The sequence below is a fragment of the Eretmochelys imbricata genome, chromosome 3, assembly GCF_965152235.1.
Source record: "Eretmochelys imbricata isolate rEreImb1 chromosome 3, rEreImb1.hap1, whole genome shotgun sequence".
NCBI lineage: Eukaryota > Metazoa > Chordata > Testudines > Cheloniidae > Eretmochelys > Eretmochelys imbricata.
In genome coordinates, this window is record NC_135574.1 from 2,655,834 (window position 1) to 2,665,868 (window position 10,035).

Genomic DNA, 10,035 nt, shown 5'->3' on the forward strand with positions numbered 1-10,035 from the left:
CACGTGAAGTTATGCTCACACCATTCATTCAGCATGGGCACACCAATTTGGCACCATCCCAACAGCAAGTTCCCTTGAAATTTATGCTGTACATCGTTGAGGTCTTGATTTGTTATCTGTACTCTGTGTTGCCATAGTGTGAGCTCTTGTTTTACGTATAGAATGACTGCTGAGTGGATGATCCAACAGTCACAGCAACCTGGCCAGATTAAATTTGGGCAGCCAATGGTTAGGGCCCCTTTTCTAGACCCTTTTCTTATTAGGGTGAGCAGTGCTGTCCTGAAAAAGGCTGCTCAATCACCTTGAATGTTGCCAGCTGTCATTGCTGCGCAGAATTCAAGGCTGATTGATCAGAGTCCCAGGTTACCTGCATGCAAGTTTGTGACTATGACTCCCAGTCTTCATCTATACTTGTCACTTCTCCACTCACCCATCACTGCTGGACTTTCTTTATTAATGGTGCGTCAATGCCTGTACATGAGATTTTTTTTTTAAGTGAGAAGAGTGTTGCACAGGAGCAATCTCTCTCCCGGCTGCTGAAGTCGAAGACCAGTGGCACAAAAGATCAAAACAACTGGGAACTTCACTAGCTGCAGTGGATAGCTACTGACATCTTTTGTGCCTTGTCAAGCCTTGCAATATGTTGTTGTAGTGCTTTTCCAGCAAAGCAGACTTAGTATGCTGGGGATAGTAATTTCCCCTCATGGCTACCTTCTCCCTGCTTTAGCCCACCAGCTAAAGTGGATTCTTGGTGTGATGCCACTGCCTCATTCTAGCAGCTGTTGGAGCCACAGGTGAGAGCTGAATGTGAAACGAGGACCAACAAAAGAAAATAATTCAAAGAATGTGTGACCCAGGGACCCCTTGGTGCCAAGTAGCAGAGGACACAGGGGGTGCATAGATTTTTACATGGATCTCCCTGGATTGGATATCTGCATAATAGTTCAGCAAAGGGTGGCATGTGATGTTTGTAGCGAGAGCCAGTAGTCATAATAAGTATGTGTGGCTATATTTAAGGAGTTATGTATCTATACTGAAAATTATGTTCTTAAGATCTTGGAGTTAAGGCAGGTCACCATGAGGTGACATACCTTGAAGATGTCCCCTTTCAGGCAGGAGGTAACTGACACCTATCTCTCCCTGTCTAGCCACTTGTGTACTGTATGCCTATGTGTATGCTGAGGCAGGTGTGAACTGAGAGATTGTGAAACCTACAAGAAGAAACAAACAGCAAGGGATGTCCTGTTTTTGAATAAAGACAAAGGATTGGTCTGGTACATCTTGGAGTATAAAAAGATACACAGAATCTTCACGTAAAAGGCATGCATGTTTCATGAAAGAAAGTCAGTCTGGCTGTAAAGCACTGCAAGAATTTTGGTTGAACAATACTTATTAGACATGAGAGTATTTTGTTAATTAAATCTAGGCCTTATATCGTGTATTGTCTTCTAGGTAACCATTTGTTTCCAATGGTTCTACTAGAATCTCTATGCTTTGTTAAATACACTTATACTTAACTTCACTATAAATGAATCAAAGTGCTGTGAATTAAGCCGAGCGGTGATCTGAAGTGAAACTGGTAAGCTGTGGTGTAATGCTTGTTTGGAAGCAGCAGATTGGTGAATACTATGAATGCACAGTGAACCAGGGTTTGGAGACTCCATGGAGATGCCTGGGTTGAAGCATGCCTGTCGCTAACCTGTAAAGTGACAGCAGGGCCTACAAAGCCTAAAGGGAAGTGCTTGAGTTGCCTGTGCCTGGTGAAGTTGGGGAGCTGACCCACTGCAGTCACAGACAGGGCTTCCTAAGAGCAGGTAGTAGCAAGGTGCCTCACAACCCTGGTACCCCCAAGAAGTGTGTCAGGCAAGAGTTAAAATTTAGCTAACGGCTAAGACAGAAACCGCAGATCAAGCAGAAATGCTTCAGTAGCCCAAGGACACTAACAACTGTAAACACTTGATAAACTTATATGGTCAAATGTCCTTCCAGTAACTCGGCTCTTAGAACAAAACAAACCCTCCCTTCACAGCCCATCGGATATCTCTAAGCACTCATCCCTACTTCCCCCACCCCGCCTCTTTCCCCCGCATGGTAGCCATGGATACTTGATGTAATCAGGATGACCTCTATGTGTACATACTGTTCCTATTTTTATCTTTGTTCAGCGTTCTCTCTTGACTTGTAACAATGTCTGTCTCTGTATGTACAGATAAATGCAAATAAATTGATAAGAAAATGTATATAACTGGGCACTATGGCGCCATATTTTTGAAGCTGTTTATCAGTCTTCCCAGTACAGTGAATAAACCCCCTTCAGTATTGTCTGTGCCTGCCTGATTCTTGGGAGAAAGAATCTTTTTGCCTAACAAGCGTAACAGACTGTCCTGACTTTAAGAGTGAGTACCTCTCCTACATCTCAGTGGGATATAGAAGGAGTAAAGGAGCAGCAGTATATGGTCCATGTCGTTTGTGGAGGTAGTTTTCAGCCACTGACAGAAAGTCAAGATTTTATCAACCGGACTCAAAATTGAGTGTGGATGCATGCAGAGGTGTGCTGAAATAAGGAAAGCTTTACTGGTAAAACTTTCTAATGTAGACCAAGTCTTATACTGATACAAGTAAAGCAGCAAAACTCAAGCATACACAATACCAAACCATAGATTTTGGATATATTATTGAAAACAACAAGACTCAGGAAAAGTATGAATGAAAAAGGATAAAGGAAATTGAAGGGTCAAATATGAATATGAGATTGCAGGTCTGGGGAATGAGCAGGATTCAGAACTTTCTAATGCAGTGGTGAGAGAGGGGAAGATCTTAGAATCATAGAATCATAGAATATCAGGGTTGGAAGGGACCCCTGAAGGTCATCTAGTCCAACCCCCTGCTCGAAGCAGGACCAATTCCCAGTTAAATCATCCCAGCCAGGGCTTTGTCAAGCCTGACCTTAAAAACTTCCAAGGAAGGAGATTCCACCACCTCCCTAGGCAACGCATTCCAGTGTTTCACCACCCTCTTAGTGAAAAAGTTTTTCCTAATATCCAATCTAAACCTCCCCCACTGCAACTTGCATCTTGGGTGAGAAGACCTTGTGTACAGGCTGCATGTGGGCTGTAGGCCCCCTGAGTAAGCAGGGTGGCCCCACAAGTGATGGTGAAAACCTCACGAAACGTGGAGGAAGGAACCCCAGAAGTGTCCAGCAACAAAGAGCTCATCAAGGAGGGTGACATGGAAGATGCATGACCCACAGACAGACTGGAGCTCTGTAAGACCCAGCCAAACCCCATGCAGATGAACCCAGACACAGAACCCAATGAGGAAGGAGAAGGGAGCTCAGGTATATGAATTAACATCCACTATCATTTCCTTGTCATCTCCTCATGGGCTCAGAGCCATCATCCCCCTCCTCACTCGTCTTCCAAAATGGTGTCTGAATGTGTGCAGGCAGAGAACAAGGGAATTGCCTTTTCAAGTAGTGATTTTATTTTAAAATTTGCCCTGGCAGTTAAATCAGAGAAGACTGTAGGCATTTAAGGACTATGACCATATAACCATTTATAGATGTAACCTTTTTGCAGGGCAGCCAGATAGATTTTCAACCATCATAAAGCAATGCTTGCAAATGCTCAAATATCAGTTTGAGTATTCAAATACAGTGCAAGACATTTTTTAAAAATATCTTTAAAAAAGCAAACAAGCACACCAGTAACAGGTCATTCAAACTACATGATTTTTATGAATAAACATGAAAAATAAACCTTAATGTAAACACTGAAAAAGGCAATGCTTTGGTTTTCCAGTCCAAAACCAAAACAATTCACTAGCATGCTGTGCTTTGATTCAGGGGTAGACAATGGTAGAAACAGTATGTTGTTGGCTTAGGGAGCTTGACTTTGTTTTGGCTGGCGGCGCTAAGCAGCTCTGACAAATCATCTTCACTTGTGGAGTTTTAAGTTTATCTTCTTACATATATCCCTTTTGTCTTCTGGCACAATCTTGGAAAATTTTTGCTCAGTGAGCTTCAGGGACACCATTTTTGTCATGAACCTGGCAGCAAACAGGCCAGGGTGACTTTGAGCAGCTGCCTTCCCTGGGTCTTTGTTATCCTCAAGAGTGATATGTCAGCCATAATCACCACTGCCTGGTAACAAATTTAGCAATATTTACTGCGCTATTCTTACATCTAATGCCTATGCCACCTAGCAGACCGTGCCCCACCCATCCCATGCAGATGCAGGCTTTGAATAGTCCCCCCCCGCAAGCGATGAGCTGGTGAGCAGTCCTGAAGATAGCAGCAGTGAAGCAAGTCTTACCCTTTTCATATTTTTATGGATATCTTTATGGAAGATTTGTATAGACTTTTGCCAGTTATCTTTTCCTTTCCACTAAGCCTTTAAATCTGTCTTGTTTTAGCAGCCACAGCCTCCTTGCAAGGTCTCCATATCAGCTGAACGATTGACCTTGATTAGGTGAAAGAAGAAACAGACAAGGGAGGACATATTTTCAAACCTTCTTATAGTTTCTGGGGAAGGTTCACAAGAAGCAAGGGATTGGAGGTAGCTTCTGCTTGAGGAAAAAGAGAAGGACCAAGAGATAGGCTGAGAAATGTACCAAGACATCATGAAATACTTCAGAAAACAAACTTTAATATTTCAGAATACAGTGAAGTAAAAAGGCAAGAGACTTGCACCCCACCAGCCATTGCACACAGTGATCAATTCTATATTTCTAGGCCATATGCTATGCACACATCCCCAGCTGTCAAGATGCCAGCATAGCCTGCTACAGTGCCCATTTCACTTGACCACAATGGAAAACAAGAACTGCTATGGATACATATATCCTGGCCTGTGACTCATGTAGGAGCATTCCACACCATGCACTTTGTTTTTAATTTCCTTTTAAACTTTTTTTAATCAGATCATTGTTGACTACATCTCAACAATTTTTGTTTTGTAATAATCATGATTTATTTATTTTGTATTACAAAACATTCATCTGACATACACCAAAATCATCTCCTATTCCTTCTTTACAGTCCTAATAGTGCATTTACATAGAAGCCAAGTGGTATTTTCATTATGTGACACAAAAGAGCACACAACAGCACACTTTTATGCTATGGCACACTGTCATAATACTCTCTTAAAGCGTCCTTCAGCTGAATAGCACCTCTGTGTGCTCTGGTTAGTGTCGTCATGTTTCACTATTCATCCCCTCCTCCCTACTGGCAATATTTTCCCCTTTGCTTTGTAAAACACAACATGCAGAGATAACAACAACAACATTTGACTCGCTGAGATCCAACCTAGCCATGCAATCATAGACATGTAGGGCTGGAAAGGACCTCTGGAGTCCTTCTGGAAAGGACCCGTGGTGAGTCAGGACCAAGTAATGGAACATCCCTGACTGGTGTTTGTCAAACCTGTTTTCTTAAAAACCTCCAAAACAGGGATTCCCTATCCTCCTTCACTAATCTATTCCAGTTCTTAAATATCCTTATAGTTAGAAAGTTTTTCCTATATCTAACCTCAATCTCCTTTGCTTCCAATTAAGCCAATTATTTCTTGTCATACTTTCAGTGGACACAATTAAGAACAATTGATCACCATCCTCTTTGTAACATTCCTTAGCATATTTGAAGACTGTTATCAGGTTCCCATTCAGTCTTCTTGTTTCAAGACTCAACATGCCCAGGTTTTTTATTAAACTTTTCCTTATAGGTCAGGTTTTCTAAACCTTGTTATCACTTTTGTTGCTCTCCTCTGGAGTTGCTCCAATTTGCCCAAATCTTTCCTAAAGTGTGGTGCCCAGAATTAGACACAGTATCCAGCTGAGGCCCCGACAGTACCAATAGAGTGGGACAGTTATCTCCTGTGACTTACGTACAACACTTTTGTTAGTACGTGCCAGAATGATATTTTTAGCAACTGCATCACATTATTGTCTGATACTCTGTGATCCACTATGATCCCCCAGATTCCTTTCAACAATACTACCACCTAACCAGTTATTCCCCAATTTGTATTTTTGCATTTGGTTTTTCCTTCCTAAGTGAAGTACTTTCACTTATATTTATTGAATTTCAACTTGTTGATTTCAGACCAATTCTCCAATTTGTCAAGGTGGTTTTGAATTCTAATCCTATCCTCCAAAGTGCTTGCAACCCCTCCCAACTTGGTGTCATCTGCATATTTTATAAGAATACTGTCTACTCCACTATCCAAGTCATTAATGAAAATATTGACTAGTGCTGGACCCAGAACAGACCCCTGTGGAATCCCACTAGATACAATCTCCCAGTTGGACAGGGAACCATTGATAACTACTCTTTGTATACAGCCTTTCAATTAGTTGTGCCCCCGCCATAGTAATTTCATCCAGGCCGCATTTCTTTAGTTTATTGATGAGACTGTCATGTGGAACTCTGTCAGCCTAATTTCCTTCTTTGTCCTGCTTCCCGGGCAAAGTGTCACCTGGTCGTATCCCTCTCCTGGGTCTCAGGTTATGAAGGGCATTGGCCATTGCCTATGTGCAGACAGCTGAGCAGCCTCACCTGCCCTGAGGGCCTCAGCAAAAGTCACACACCGAATTCCCACCACCTAGACATTGGTGTATGTGGATTTATATAGTGGATTATGATATTTTCTGTCTTATTATGATATTTTCTGTCTTATTATCTGTCTCTTTCCTAATGCTTCCCAACATTCTGTTCGCTTTTTTGACTGCCACTGCACCCTGAGCAGGTGTTTTCAGACAACTGTCCACAATGACTCCAAGATCTCTTTCTTGAGTGGTAACAGCTAATTTAGACCCCATCACTTTGTATGTATAATCGGGATTATGTTTTGCAATGTGCATAACTTTACATTTATCAAGGCACTTCTACCCCTCTCTTAAAAAGGGGGCTATAATTATAGCTGGTTGAAAAATGAAACAAATTTTTAATTAAAACTTATCAAATTTTTATCCTTTTTTATATTCAAAATTTCAATGAAAATTTAGTTGATGTCAAATTTAGAAAGCTTTCTAATCTGCTCTACAGCAGGTTGAAAAATATGATAATGTTTTCTGTAAAAAATATATTTTTGTTTTCACCCTTTTTCATTGTAATTGTGACTTTCAAAGTGTTTTGTTCAACTAGGAGAATCCTTATAATCCCAATGATCTTAAATTTTTATAACAGACTCATTTTACAATAGCATGATGGCATTGGGTGGGAGAGGAAGAAGAATGGAAATACAGTGAGTAGAGGAGGATAGATTCTTACTTCATCTCTCTATATAAAGGCTTTGTAATCTAAAATGCTGTAAAGAAATAATGTATCATATAAATCACATGGAGATATACATGCTATAATCAGTTTGTGTTAATTGAGGAGAGATTAATAAGACTGGGACTTTTCAGCTTGGAAAAGAGATAACTAAGGGAGGATATGATTGAGGTCTATAAAATCATGACTGGTGTGGAGAAAGTAAATAAGGAAGTGTTATTTACTCCTTCTCATAACACAAGAACTAGGGGCCACCCAATGAAATGAATAGGCAGCAGGTTTAATACAAACAAAAGGAAGTTCTTCTTCACACAGCACAGAGTCAACCTGTGGAACTCCTTGCCTGAGGAGGTTGTGAAGGTTAGGACTACAACAGGGTTAAAAAAAAAAAAACAAGATAAGTTCATGGAAGATAGGTCCATCAATGGCTATTAGCCGGGATGGGCAGCCTTTATATAGAGAGGTCCCTAACCTATGGTTGCCAGGAGCTGGGAATGGGCGATAGGGGATGAATTACTTGATGATTCCCTGTTCTGTTCATTCCCTCTGGGGCACCTGGCACTGGCCACTGTCGGAAGACCGGACACTGGGCTAGATGGGCCTTCGGTCTGACCCGATCTGGCCGTTCTGGTGTAATTTTTAGGGAGTTGCATGAGCTATGTACATTTGTGAAGGAAGTAGTTCTTGCCTGGATACGGATTTGTTGTTCTTTGGCATTCATCTGCATGAAAAGTGCAAGACATTCATACTACTAAAATAAAGAATGCATTATTAACCTGCATGCATGCGTTACCGAGATATCAGACAAAATCAGATCTGGTGCTCCCATGGGTAGGCCTTATTCCTCCTGTCCTTGCGTTGTCTGCAGCTGCCATCTCCAAACCAGGTGACAATTGTATTTATTATTTTTTAGGGCCACAGCTAGTGACAACTGATGACTTAGCAGCACTATTTGTTTTTATGTAATAAATATATCACAGACTGTAAGGACTGTGCTCTTCTGCTTTATAAATGTTCCCAGTTGCCAGCCAACAGGATTATAATGATTAAAGCAGGAGCTGAGCGCAAGGGGAGATGCTGAACCTTGTGTATTACTCTCTTTGTTCTCCCTTTATGTGACAGGATAATTACCTTGCCTGAGCTTGCAGTCCGCTTCCAATCTATATTTAGACATTGATTGCAGAGATCTTCTTTCACTTTTAAGGACTTTTATTCCAAGTTGGCAAGAAACAAAACAAAAACAAAGCAGATGATTGCAAAATTCAGGAAGGCTCTATTAAAGTACAGATAAAAATGAAGAGTTTAATAAGATATCCTTTATACAGCTCTCGCCCACAGCACAGCACATACAATGGTGTAATCATTACTATAAGGACAAGTGTGGAGAGGTGGTTGAAAACAGACTCAGGGAGGTGTGGAGGGCTGATAAATATAAGTACTCTCTGGTTGTGTGCAGCATAGAAGCAGTTGAATTTGAAATTGATTTTCAAGCACCTCGCCACACTTGCCCTAATAGTAGAGTCATAGAAGATTAGGGTTGTAAGAGCCCTCAGGAGGTCATCTAGTCCAACCCTCTGCTCAAAGCAGAACCAATCCCAACTAAATCATCCCAGCCAGGGCTTTGTCAAGCTGGGCCTTAAAAACCTCTAAGGATGGAGATTCTAACGCCTCCCTAGGTAACCCTTTCCGGCGCTTCACCACCCTCCTAGTGAAATAGTTTTTCCTAATATCCAACCTAGACCTCCCCCACTGCAACTTGAGACCATTGCTCCTTGTTGTGTCATCTGCCACCACTGAGAACAGCCTAGCTCTATCCTCTTTGGAACCCCCCTTCAAGTAGTTGAAGGCTGCTATCAAATCCCCTCTCACTCTTCTCTTCTGCAGATGAAATAACTCCAGTTTCCTCAGCCTCTCCTCATAAGTCATGTGCCCCAGCTCCCTAATCATTTTCATTGCCCTCCGCTGGACTCTCTCCAATTTTTCCACATCCCTTCTGTAGTGGAACTGGACGCAATGCTCCAGACGTGGCCTCACCAGTGCCGAATAGAGGTGAATAATCACGTCCCTCGATCTGCTGGCTTTGCTCCTACTAATGCAGCCCTTTTCTGAACCTTTTCCAATTCCAATACATCTTTTTTGAGATTGGGCGACCACATCTGCACGCAGTATTCAAGATGTGGGCACCCCATGGATTTATATAGAGGCAACATGATATTTTCTGTCCTATTATCTATCCCTTTCTTAATGATTCCCAGCATTCTGTTCGCTTTTTTGACTGCCACTGCATATTGAGTGGGTTTTCAGAGAACTATCCACAATGACTCCAAGATCTCTTTCTTGAGTGGTAACAACTAATTTAGACCCCATCATTCTATATGTATAGTTGGGATTATGCTTTCCAATGTGCATTACTTTGCATTTATCAACTTTAAATTTCATCTGCCATTTTGTTGCCCAGTCACCCAGTTTTGTGAGATCCTTTTGTAGCTCTTCACAGTCTGCCTGGGTCTTAACTATCTTTAGTAATTTTGTACAAATTTTGAACAAAACCAGACCCAGGACCGACCCCTGGGGCACTCCGCTTGATAGCGGCTGCCAGCTAGATATTGAGATGTTGATCACTACCCATTGAGCCTGAAGACCTAGCCAGATTTCTATCTATCTGATAGTCCATTCATCCAATCCATACTTTTTTAACTTGCTGGCAAGAATACTGTGGGAGATTGTATCAAAAGGTGAGAAAACTATGGGAGACCGTATCA